Source organism: Rhinolophus hipposideros (genome assembly GCF_964194185.1).
Source record: "Rhinolophus hipposideros genome assembly, chromosome: 23".
NCBI lineage: Eukaryota > Metazoa > Chordata > Mammalia > Chiroptera > Rhinolophidae > Rhinolophus > Rhinolophus hipposideros.
The window spans coordinates 14,357,336-14,369,552 of record NC_138069.1 but is presented as its reverse complement, the minus strand read 5'-3'; the positions used below and the strand labels follow the sequence as shown (position 1 = coordinate 14,369,552).

At 43.1% G+C, this 12,217-nt stretch overlaps 1 pseudogene across 1 annotated transcript; it reads left to right on the top strand.

Moving 5' to 3' along the window:
* Nucleotides 1-2,712: 2,712 nt before the first annotated feature.
* On the top strand, nt 2,713-4,030 carry LOC308491573 (phosphoglycerate kinase 1-like; annotated as a pseudogene). The gene is made up of 2 exons: nt 2,713-3,666; nt 3,719-4,030. The product of its transcript is annotated as a phosphoglycerate kinase 1-like (transcript).
* The last annotated feature ends 8,187 nt before the right edge of the window (nt 4,031-12,217 follow it).

Here is a 12,217-nt window from a genome sequence, read left to right as displayed (position 1 = left end):
CTGCAGCAACAGCAGCAGCAGCAGCGTCCCCAAACCTGAGGCTTCCCCTTGCCAGCTGCCTCGTCTCAGTCATGGAGTTTCCCCGGCAGAGGGCAAGCTGAGGGAAAGTGGTTCCCAGCTGCCAGCTTCATGTAGGCAAAATTGCATTAGAGCCAGCTCCGGCTTCCCTCAGTCCCTCCAGAGAGAGCACATTCAGCTCCCCCGCAAAAGGGAGGGGGAGAGACATACCGAGGAAAAAAGGGAAACTTTCATTTCTTGCCTTGGCTGGGAAGCACTTGGCTTCGAGCTGCCACTCATGTTGTGGGTGGGGAAGATTAATACTGATCCTCTGGAAATTGTACAAGTCACTAAAATGAACCCTTGGGCCAGAGCTTTGCCAGGGAGAGAGACACCAGTAGGAAAGCCCTGGGTTGGAGTGCAGTGGAAGGGAAAGGCAGGTCTCAGGCAGGAGAGAGTCCCTGGATCTCCATCTCCTTGCCCTGTGTGCTCTTTTCTGGGTGTCATTCTTCTTTCTGAGGGTCTTCTGTCCAAAGAGATGAGAATTGTCATATCCTGGAAACTGGAGCAGGGTGAGGAAGAAAGCAGCAGGAAGAGGTCACTAACAGGTTGTGACCTCAAGCAAAACAGGTGAGATGTTAATAGTATTAGTAGTGAATATTTACTTACAGATGTCAACCACACTTCTTTTATTATTTGTTTTAATCTCCTCCCTCAGGTAGATCCTACTGCTATCCCTGCTTTAGAGATAAGAAAACGGAGGTGTGTGAGCTCCTCAGTAAGAATAGCTCCCAATAAATGTGAGTGGACCTGGCATTCTATAGACGTATCTCATTTAATCCTCACCACAAGCCAATGGGATGGAACCATCGTGTCCATTTTCTACAGGTAAAAACTGAGGCTCAGAGAAGTAGGGAACTTGCTTGTGATCACAAAGTAAGGTAAGTGGCAGAGGGATTAGAGTTCCTCTGTGACTCCAGAGTCATGTGCTTGACAACTTTGCCTGGATGCCACCAATGTTTCTCCTCCAGGGCTCCTGCTCACATAGGCCGAGACCACAGAAATCTGCTCACACCTATATTTCCCTAATGCGTGTCACACAAGTGACCACCTGGCCAGGAGTGTTCACTTGATTTAGTCCAGATTTGCCATCAGAGTATTTCTGGGGCCTGGACAGATGAGCCTGGGTAACATGGGGCCCTGTGTCTTGCGGTGCTGGCTGTCTCCAGTGCATACTCCCAAGGCGGGAGGAAACCTTGAGAGGGCTTCACTACCCTCCCCATGCCTTGAGATTTCCCTAAGAGATGGAAATATATATATATTGAACCATCTGCAGGAGGTTTCCATAAGACCCGGGGAGGTGCTCACTTCTTGGAAAAGAGGATGGATTGCCCAGAGATTTCAACCAGAGAGACCAGGCAGCGGCAGCTTCTCTAGCCAGGCAGGCTCCCACTGGCCTTTCCCAGCGGCTCCTCTACGCTGTTACAGAAGCAGACTCCACCACTTCCACCCCCCCGAGGCAGGGCTGTGGGGGTGGGAAATACTTGGAATCCTGAGTCAGTGGGAAGATTTCACTTCACTTTCCCTGGAACAGCGAGTCAAGGATCTACGCAGCAGCTAGTCTGTCTTAGAGAGGAAGAACTGAAGAGTGGAAAAGAATAATGTTCATTTCCTTCCCTACCATTGCTTTTATTCTTAAAACTTTCTATTTTTTATTCCACCATATCTAAGGCATGTTCATTGTAGAAAATACATGTGATGGAAATAAGATTAATGGGAGTGTTCCTCCCTTTTTTTCTCTCCTCTTACCCATCCACCAAAAGATTTCCCGCTCAGAATCCAACCCTACTTTCCAGTTTAGAGAGTTTGGTCTTTGCCTTCACAGTTCTGGATCTTTTGTAATGTAGAACCAGAATGGGGGCAAAAGGGTGCTGGTTAGAGAGACAGAATGAGATGTAGAGCTTAAGAGGCTGGGAACAGAAAGACTTGGGCAGAGAGGCCAAATTGATCTATGTAATAAAGAACTATGTTAGGGAGGAAGAAGGAAAAAAGACTGGTTAGAAAGTAAAGGTAAGAGGAATTTTATGAAGTATTGCTGTGGGACATTATATGGATTCCCTACTTTTATATGGATCCATTATATGGATCTCTACTTTTATGAAGTAGAGATTGGAATACTTTTTATTTTCTGGTTCTAGGACCATAATTCATTATTTGCAACTCTAGGTAGCACCTTGACCATGTAGAGACCCAGAATTTATTAGGGTTCCATACAGAAAAGTAAAAAATGTCATTATTTGATAAATGAAATAAAACAGTCAAGTACTTATCCTGCCTTTTTTCCCCCCAAAGATTTAGTGTAAGTTCTTTCCTTTTGTTTTGTTTTGTTTTTTGTTTTAAAGAGGGCACAGCTCAAAGTGGCCCATGCGGGGATCAAACTGGCAACCTTGGTGTTAGTAGCAACACCAACTGAGCTAACAGCCACCCTAGTGTAAGTTCTTTATAGACAAATCCTGGCTAACAAATGCAAATGAAATGATAGAATTACGAAACTATCACTTGGTAACCTCTAATGAGATAATGGAATTAGATAAGGATCAGCGATCATTGGAGATTCCTAAAACCACTGGGTGAAAGATTGAAGGGAATTTAAGTCAGCCTTCGTCTCCGCCGCTGTGTGAGCCCCAGGCCTCTTGCTGTTGCTATGTTATCAAGATGTCGCTCTCTAACAAGCCAACTCTGGACAAACTGAATGTGAAGGGAAAGTGGGTCGTTATGTGTTCATAACGTGGGACTTCAGTGTTCCTATGAAGAACAACCAGATAACAAACAACCAGAGGATCAAGGCTGCCATTCCAAGCATCAAATTCTGCTTGGACAATGGAGCCAAGTCAGTTGTTCTTATGAGTCACCTAGTCCGGCCTGATGGCGTCCCCATGCCTGACAAGTACTCCTTGGAGCCAGTTGCTATAGAACATAAATCTCTGCTGGATAGGGATGTTTTTTTTCTTGAAGGACTGTGTGGGCCCTGAAGTGGAGAAAGCGTGTGCTGACCCAGCTGCTGGGTCTGTCATCCTGCTGGAGAAACTTCGCTTTCATGTGGAGGAAGAAGGGAAGGGAAAAATGCTTCTGGGAACAAGGTTAAAGCCGAGCCAGCTAAAATAGAAGGCTTCCGAACTTCACTTTCCAAGCTAGGCGATGTATATATCAATGACACTTTTGACACTGCTCACCGGGCCCACAGCTCCACGGTGGGAGTCAGTCTGCCACAGAAAGCTGGAGGTTTTTTGATGAAGAAGGAGCTGAACTACTTTGCCAAGGCCTTGGAGAGCCCTGAGCGACCCTTTGTGGCCATGCTGGGCGGAGCTAAAGTTGCAGACAAGATCCAATTGATCAATAATATGCTAGACGAAGTCAATGAGATGATTATTGGTGGTGGAACGGCTTTTACCTTCCTCAAGGTGCTCAACAACATGGAGATTGGCACGTCTCTGTTTGATGAAGAGGGAGAAAGATGGTCAAAGACTTGATGTCCCAGCTGAGAAGAATGGTGTGAAAATTACCTTGCCTGTTGACTTTGTCACTGCTGACAAGTTTGATGAGAATGCCAAGACTGGCCAAGCCACTGTGGCCTCAGGCATACCTGCTGGCTGGATGGGCTTGGACTGTGTAAGTTCTTTCCTTTTGTTTTGTTTTGTTTTTTGTTTTTTGTTTTAAAGAGGGCACAGCTCCTGAGAGCAGCAAGAAGTATTCTGAGGCTGTTGCCAGGGCTAAGCATATTGTATGGAATGGACCTGTGGGTGTATTTGAATGGGAAGCTTTTGCCCAAGGGACCAAAGCCCTCATGGACAAGGTGGTGAAAGCCACTTTCAGGGGCTGCATCACTATCATATGTGGTGGAGACACAGCCACTTGCTGTGCCAAATGGAACATGGAGGATAAAGTCAGCCATATGAGCACTGGTGGTGGTGCCAGTTTAGAGCTCCTGGAAGGTTAAGGCCTTTCTGGGGTGGACGCGCTCAGCAATGTTTAGTACTTTCCTGCCTTTTGGTTTCTGCGCTCATCCCCTAAGTCAATTTAGTGCTTTCCGCATCTCCACTCGGTATTAGCTAAAATCTTCCCCCATGGCAAGATTCAGCTAGTGGCCAAGAGATACAGCACCAGGAACCTGAATCAGCTGCACAGCATCTCAGCTCATCTTTACCACGTCCTGGATTGGCCTACATTCTCCAAGATCCCATTTGAATTTCTTAGTGACTAAAACAATGTGCATTCTAGAGTGCACATATTTATATTTGCCTGTTGAAAGAAAGTAAGCTGTTGGCTTAGTTCTGTTTTTGGAGTAGCTTATTCTGATTAGCTTTGCATTGTTCTGATTAGATTGCATTGTTTCCCCCTCCCCTGTAATATTGTTTAATATGTCCTTACTCTGTTCCATGAATTTCCTATATACTGGTTGTGACTCTAGAGGCTTGATTAGATTCAGGTTCACTTTTTAAGTGATGCTATGTACTTGCTATTACAACATATCAAGAGACACATAATTGTTGGTTCTCTCTAATTTCCTAGATTTGATTTTTAAAATTGAAATACAATTCATATAACATAATGTCTCTGTTTTAAAGTATACAATAGTTTTTAACATATTCAGTGTTGTACAATGGTTGCTACTGTCTAATTCCAGAACATTACCATTACCCCCCAAAAAACCCATACCTGTTAGCAGTCATACCCCAGCACCAGGCATCCAAGAATGGGGAATTCTTCAAACAAATCACCTAGTTTCTTCAATAAATAAATAGTATGGGGAATTACTGTGGATGAAATGAAGCTTAAAAGACAGAACCAAATGCAAAATGTGGTCTTTTTTAGGTCCTGATCCAATCAAAGGAACCTAAAAAGTACTTATAAAGATACATACAAAAAGTATTTACAAATGAAATTATATAATGTCTGGAATTTGCTTCAAAACAATCCAGTGTGCGGTGGGGTGGGGGGGGAAAGGGTGGTGCAGAAGAAAAAAGATCACTGGTGAATTGACAGTTGCTAAAATGCTTGATAGCTACAGAGAAATTCATTACACTATTCCTTCCTACTTCCGTGAATGTTTGAAAATCTACACAATAAAAAAACATAAGGCTCCATGAAATCGGAGCATATTTAGAAGTTATACCTTGACAGAAAAATGGGATAAGATCGAATAATTGAGCGTGAGGCGACTCATACTTTATTCAAAGCTGAAATCAAAGATCAGGTATAAAATCTGAAGTGAGCAGCCCAAATTATTTTATCATTACTGTTACAATTACAATAATTAAATTGGAAGTGGAGCGGGGGTACCAGAACCCTCCCAAGGAGACAGAAAGCAGGCCAGACTTTCAAACACCCAGAAACACGGTCAAAGTAAGTTGTCGGCCTTCTTTCTAACATCACATGAGTCCTTGTTACCTCTAAGAAAAGCACAGCCTTCCAAATCCGGCCCCAACCTGTCTTTCCAGCAGCATCTCCTGCCTCTCCTCTCCTTACTTCCTGGCCACACCACCATCATTCACTGGGTCCTGAACAAAGGGACCATCTGCCTTTGCACTTGCTGTTCCCTCTGCCTGCAAATCCTCCTGTGAACTCCCAATCTTCCTTCTACAACCTGTTCCTTTGTATCCTCCTCCTTGACAGAATTAGTCATTCTCTGTTCCATACACACTGTAAGGTAATTATTTATTTCTAAATCTCCCCCCACCCAATTCTGTGCTGTCCCAGACTCTGTCTTGTTTATCTCTGCATGTTTAAGGCCTGACATAAAGTCGGTATTTGACACATAGTTTTGGAATGACTGACTAAGTGACTGAAGGAGCAGCATAGACTTTGGATGGCCCAGTGCTGAGTGTGGGCCCAAGAAAGTTATCCAGACTGGGGCTCTTCTTTCAGAGGCATGCCCATTCAATCCTGGCACAACAAAGCACACAGTCTGATCCAAGAATAACTGACAAGACCACCTGGTTAACACAAACTCAGTAATAAGCAGAAGAAAGACATTTAAGAGAAAGACTTTGAGCCTATTATCGTGTTTCCCTGAAAATAAGACCGGGTCTTATATTAATTTTTGCTCCAAAAGAAGCATTAGGGCGTATTTTCAGGGAATGTCTTATTTTTTCATGTACAACAATCTACATTTATTCAAATACAGTCATGTCAGCTTCTTCTGGAACATCGTCATAACATCTGGCTGATGATCTTAACTGGGGCTTATATTCGGGGTAGGTCTTATTTTCGGGGAAACACAGTATGCCTGAGTTGTATATTGGCAATGGGGATAGAGAGATAATTCAGGGATGGGGGCAAGATCTCAAGAGTTCTCTAAGAAAACGTTGAGGGAGCTTGGCAAGCTAATAAAATAACTACCCTTTATGAATTAAAACAACAGTGACAACAACCTCCAGCCGCAAAATTTAGAAACCAGCCGCAGCTCACTGGTGCTTCTATGCTTCCAGCCCCAGCAGACCATCCACCTACAGGGAATATTAAACAGCCAACTTGTGTCCACTCAGCAAAAAACCTAGAGAAAATTTTTCCTTTCTTTGTTTTTTAGCACTTTTCTTTTACACCTTACAATTGAAGGGGCAGGTATCTGCAGGGGAGAGAATACTCCATTAGAGGACCTTCATAAAGAACCCTACATCACACCAGATTCTAGAACATAATTGTTTACCTAGTCTAATTTTTTCCTTTCATAAATAAAATGACTTTCTTCTGGTGTTAAAAAAAGAAATCCCTGCTCATTTGGAAAATACAGAAAAATATAAAATATGAAATAAAAATGTCCCATAATCCCACCAGAAGTAACATCCAGTACCATTTGATGTATGCGTGTGTGTACAGGCATGTATTTTATAAAATTGGAATATGTCATATAAAGTTTCATGTATTACTTTGTCACTTAGTATCATACTGTGGGCGTTTTTTCAGGTCAATAATTATTTCAAAACATGACTTATAGTAATGACTGCCTCGTAGTTTACCATATAACAATTTATTTCAGCCATCACCCATGGGACATTTATGTTGTTACTAGTTTTCTTCTATTACGAATAGTGCTGTAGTTAACAGCAGTCCTAGAAGAAGGCATGAGGGCATGAACTCTTATAAGGCTCTTGGTTCACGCTCTTGAAATTGCCCTCAGGAAAGCCTGTACCAGTTTATTGTCCCTCCCTCAGTGTGTGACAGCTTCTTACGTCAAAGTGCTTTTCCTCCATTCACCATATGTGAAAAAGATAAGGTGTTTTTATATTTCACACATGAATATATATTTTGTAATCAAAAAAGAAATTCATGTTCTTCTTTTCAAGAAGAAGAAAAGAAGCATTATTTCCCTCCATTAAACAGATGGGGAACCTGAGGCCAATCAATGAATAACTTAAAGACTTGCATTATGAAGCCTGACAGTTGGGCCCGAGGCGATTGAAAGAGTCTTTCTGGATAGAGCTGCAATGCTTCTGAGAAGAAAATTCTAAGGGCCTTGGTAGTTTCATTAGTCAAAAATGAAATCCGGCTTTGAAGACAATGAAAGATGATTCTGAGAAGACAATTTAGGCAAGCCATCACAAATCCAAGGGGACAAAATCGATTCTGAGGTTGCTGTAATGGGATGGAAAGCTGTCACCACTGGAGAGTTTCTGTTTTATAGGGACTTGGGGGCAATCAGAGTTGTGTTTGTTAAAAATGCTCCCAAAGACATTGCTGGGGAAGGCTTGACCTGAGAAGCCTTATAAAAAGTCAGGTGGACCTGAGAATATTAGATAGGTGGTGCTGAGAGGACAGTTTGAGATGGAACTTTGGTGCTGAGGTGACTAAAAATTGGTTCTAATAAGGCAGCTGGAGGAGATTGACTATTCCAGAGAAGACAGTTTAAGGGGATTCAAAGTTCAAATTAAACAGAGTCAAAGATGGTTGGCAGGCTGGGGTGGTTTGGTTTCTCCTTCCTCCCAGAACACATTCAAATCTCCTATACCAACAGGCCCACTGTAGGTGCTCCGTTATTTGCTCAGTGAATAAGATGAAGTCTGGTTCTCAGGAGTATGGTCACTAGATCTGACAAGATTCTAGGATGAGAAGTTGGTTCTGAAGCGAAATTAGCTTTTGTGGAGACTGAGATTGTTTTCTCTGAGGAGGACACCCACTGCTGGTTTTGTGGAAAGGGCAACTTCCGGGTTTGTTTGGGAGCTGAGGAGGCACTCTGGCCCAGCTGGGCAGCCTGATGTACATGGGTCAGGGGCATGGGTGAAGACACGTCAAGATTGATTCATTTCTACCCACCTGCCTCACTGGATGTATGACTATCCCTTCCTCAAAATGAGTCCCAAGTGAGAGTCTTAGGAGGGCCTTCACCCCCACTACACCAGGGCCACTTCTTGGGCCTCAAGTTTGCAAATCAGCACCAGGGGCTTAGAGGAGAGGTCTGCAGGATGGAATGAAAGCTAGGAAGCCCACCTGGAGATGGGCACTCAAAGATAGGGAAGCAAAAGGTTTTTTTAATCTACCTTTATTGAGATATAAAAGATTTAAAAATAGCTTTATCGAGGTATAATTAACATACCATAAAAGGCACCCATTTTAAGTATACCAGCCACTGACTTAGTAAATGAACAGAGTTGTTCAAACATCACAATCCAGTTTTAGAATATTTCCATCATCCCCAAAATAACAGATTTGCAGTCAAAACCTAGTCTTACCCTAGTGCCTGGCACTGCTCTCTGTCTCTACGGATTTGCCTTTTCTGGACGTTGCATATTAATGCAATCATACAGTATGCACCTATCTTCTTTATCATAACGTTTTTGCGGTTTATCCATGTTGTAGTACACACCCACATTTTATTCCTTTTTATGCTGACCGATATTTAATTATTTGGATGTACCACATCTTGTTTGTCCATTCACCAGTCGAATAGATATTTCGATCATTTCCAGTTTTTTGCTATTTTGAATTATGCTGCTATGAACATTTGCATACGTATCCTCGTGTGAGCGCATTTTCATTTCTCTTGGGTAAGATACCCAGGAGTGGAATTGCTGGGTCATATGCTAAGTGTATGCTTAACTTTATAAGAAACAGCTAAACCATTTTCTAAAGCGGCTGCATCGTTTTTACATGCCCACCAGCAATGTATGAGGTTCCAGTTTTTTCCACAACCTCACCAACACTGTCTGGAAAAACTAATTATTAAAGATAATTTCCTAATTGAAGCCACCCCAACCTTAACACATACCCAGGCAGGCAGCAGGGCCCAGTTTATCAGAGTTGGGAACATAGACCACGACCAAGCCTCTGACTTCAGCTGCTCTTTTCACTCAGGCTGCTCCACAGTCCCAGACTCCCAGGGCCCAAAGAGGAGAGAGAGAAGCTGTGGTTGCAACACTTGCTATCTCAGAACTAAGAGGTGGAAATGTGGTAGGATAGGGTTTGTGACAACTGGTGGGTGAATGGGGCCTGTGTTGCAGAACACCATCTGGGGAAGAGCCCCCAGGAGATAGTAATAAAAAGCAAGCATACAGATAACCTCTAGGACTAGTCCCCTGGGGTAACATTCCACATCATCTGATCTTAGCCCCTTCTTCCTTTCTAGGCAGGAGTGCCTCATCAATGTGTAGCCCACCCTCTATCACATACTTTCTCTCTTTTTTTTTAAATTTATTGGGGTGACAATTGTTAATGAAATTACATAATTTCAGGTGTACAATTCTGTATTACATCATCTATAATCCCATTGTGTGTTCATCACCCAGAGTCAGTTCTCCTTCCATCACCATATATTTGATCCCCCTTACCCTCATCTCCCACTCCCAGATACTTTCTCTTTAGAAAAGTATCACCAAGGACTCATACCTTTGCCAAGCTGAATAAATAATGACATAGTTACTTAGTCCCAGACAGCTCATTACCAGGAGGGTATAAACAAACGGGAGGGAGTTTGAAGTAGAGCAATAAAAATGATGAAGGGGCTGGCTCTGTTAATTGGGGGGAAAACTTTAATGAAGCTAACCCCTTAGGAGGCTGGACCCTGACTGTGAGGGTGGGGGGAGATGGGTGACTACTCTTTGAATAAGAAGAAAAGTGAGTAAATGGAGACACGGTCGAAAGAAAGAGCGAGAATGGGAGACTCTGGAGTAAATGGAGGCACAACCACACAAAGACTTTTACTCAAATGTTTACAGCAGCCTTATTTATAGCAGCCCTAAAGGGAACCCACCCAAACGTCCTTCCACGGGTGAAAGACTGAACAAATTGTGCTATAGCCATACAGTGGACTACTACTCGGTGATCAAAAGGAGTGAGCTATTTATACATAACATAACAAGATGGATGAAGCTCCAAATGATGCAAAGTGAAAGAACCCAAACCAAAAGGATTACACACTGAATTATTCAATTTATATGAAACTCCAGAAAATGCAAACCAATCTATGCAGCAACAGAAAGTAGATCAGCAGTTACCTGAAGACAGGAGTAGAAGAAGGAAAAATTACCAAGTGAAACAAGGAAAGTTTTGGAGGTGGTGGATAGGTTCATTACCTTAATTGTGGTGATGGTTTCCCCACCTGTGTACATATGTCAAGACTCATCAAATTGTATACTTTGTATGTACAGTTTACTGCATATCAATTGTACTTCAATGAAGTTGCAATACTAATGATAATAGTAATAAAACAACCTAAGTACTGAGGAGAATGGGCTTCTTGGAGAGAGCTCCCTGAAAAGGAAGATGCGGCAATTCTACTTGGATCTGAGAAGCTGAGTGACCAACTTGACCTAAGAGAATGTCTCGAGTCAGCTTTGCCTCAAAAGGCTCTCCTACGTTCTGGTAATGAGAAAAGGGAGATGGGAAAAAACATTACTGAAGTGGAGGGTCAGATTTGCTATTTGGATGCAAAAATCTTATTAGCACTCAAAAGTTTATGGGTAAAATGCTGAACTCTTATTTGCTCGACACCTGATTGTTAGACCTGGCCTCATTTTCTTTAGGACCCTGGGATCTTACTCTGCACCATCTTCCCCTGTCACAACTGCCCTAAGCGTGGCTGGACTAGAGAAAACAGCAGGGATGGGGACAGAGAGGGACATTGCAGGGGATACGTCTGAGTCTATAGTGCTCATTTCTTGGTGTGTGTATGTGTTGGGAGGGGTGTCTTTGTGTTGGGGGAGGGAGAAGGAAGCACACCTCAAACATAGCCTGAAAATCAGGCTAAGCACCATCCTGAATGCGTAGAATCTTTCAAAATGGATGAGACAGAACATTCCTGAAATTCAAGGAAAAAACGTCTCTCTCAGGTACTGGGGGGAAGGATCAAGGGTCCTTAGAACCTGGTTCTTTCTTTTACTTCAGACTGTGAACCTGTCCTTTGCTGGAGGAGTTCCCCTGGCCCCTCTCCTCTACCACCCCACCCCTCTCTGTCCTTCTCCACATTCCTGAAGCCCTAGACAATGTCCCCAGGTAGCAATCAATTGTTCAACATTATCTGGGTTCCTTCCCAAACCTCAGCCTTTATGATGACAGCTTTTATCAGCACTGCCCTGTGTCCTTGGTTTCACATTTCCCTCACAGAAGCAGGAGTTAAAATGAACAATTTCCTTTTATTTCATACCATAGGACTGTAAAATGGGGCAATTTGTGAGTTTTGCTCTATTTTAACCATGCCAAGAAACTTAAGTTTGGACTGTCAGACCCTAAAGATACCCTGCTGACAGGACTCATAAAAAATTACTTAGTAGGATGGGTGGAATTTCTCACCAAGGTATCTGCATGAGACTCGCCTGGGGTGCATACTATCAAGGCAAGTTCCAGGACCAACCCAGACCCGAAGAATCAGAGATGTGGGAATCTGATTCTGATGACTGTGATAACATAGGAGACCCTCTGCTTTAAAGGAACAGATTCTCTTTGCTCCTTCTTTCATATTTTGTGCTTGCCATGTTTTGTTTCTTGGGAGTATGTGGGAAAAATTCTTAAGAATGTGTTGCAGGCATAGACTTGTGTTCCTGGGTCTAGAGTGAGATGGGGAGGGGTAGGTGGGGCTGGGAAGAGGTATGCCAATGCAAATATTGTCCCATCAGGACCTGGCAGATTTGCCAGGAGGCTCACAAGGACATGCCCTTTGCTAGAGAATGTGGCTTGGTTACCCCTGCTCTAGTCTGAGGAGTCTGGTATCATGGGACAGAGCAGCGATCAA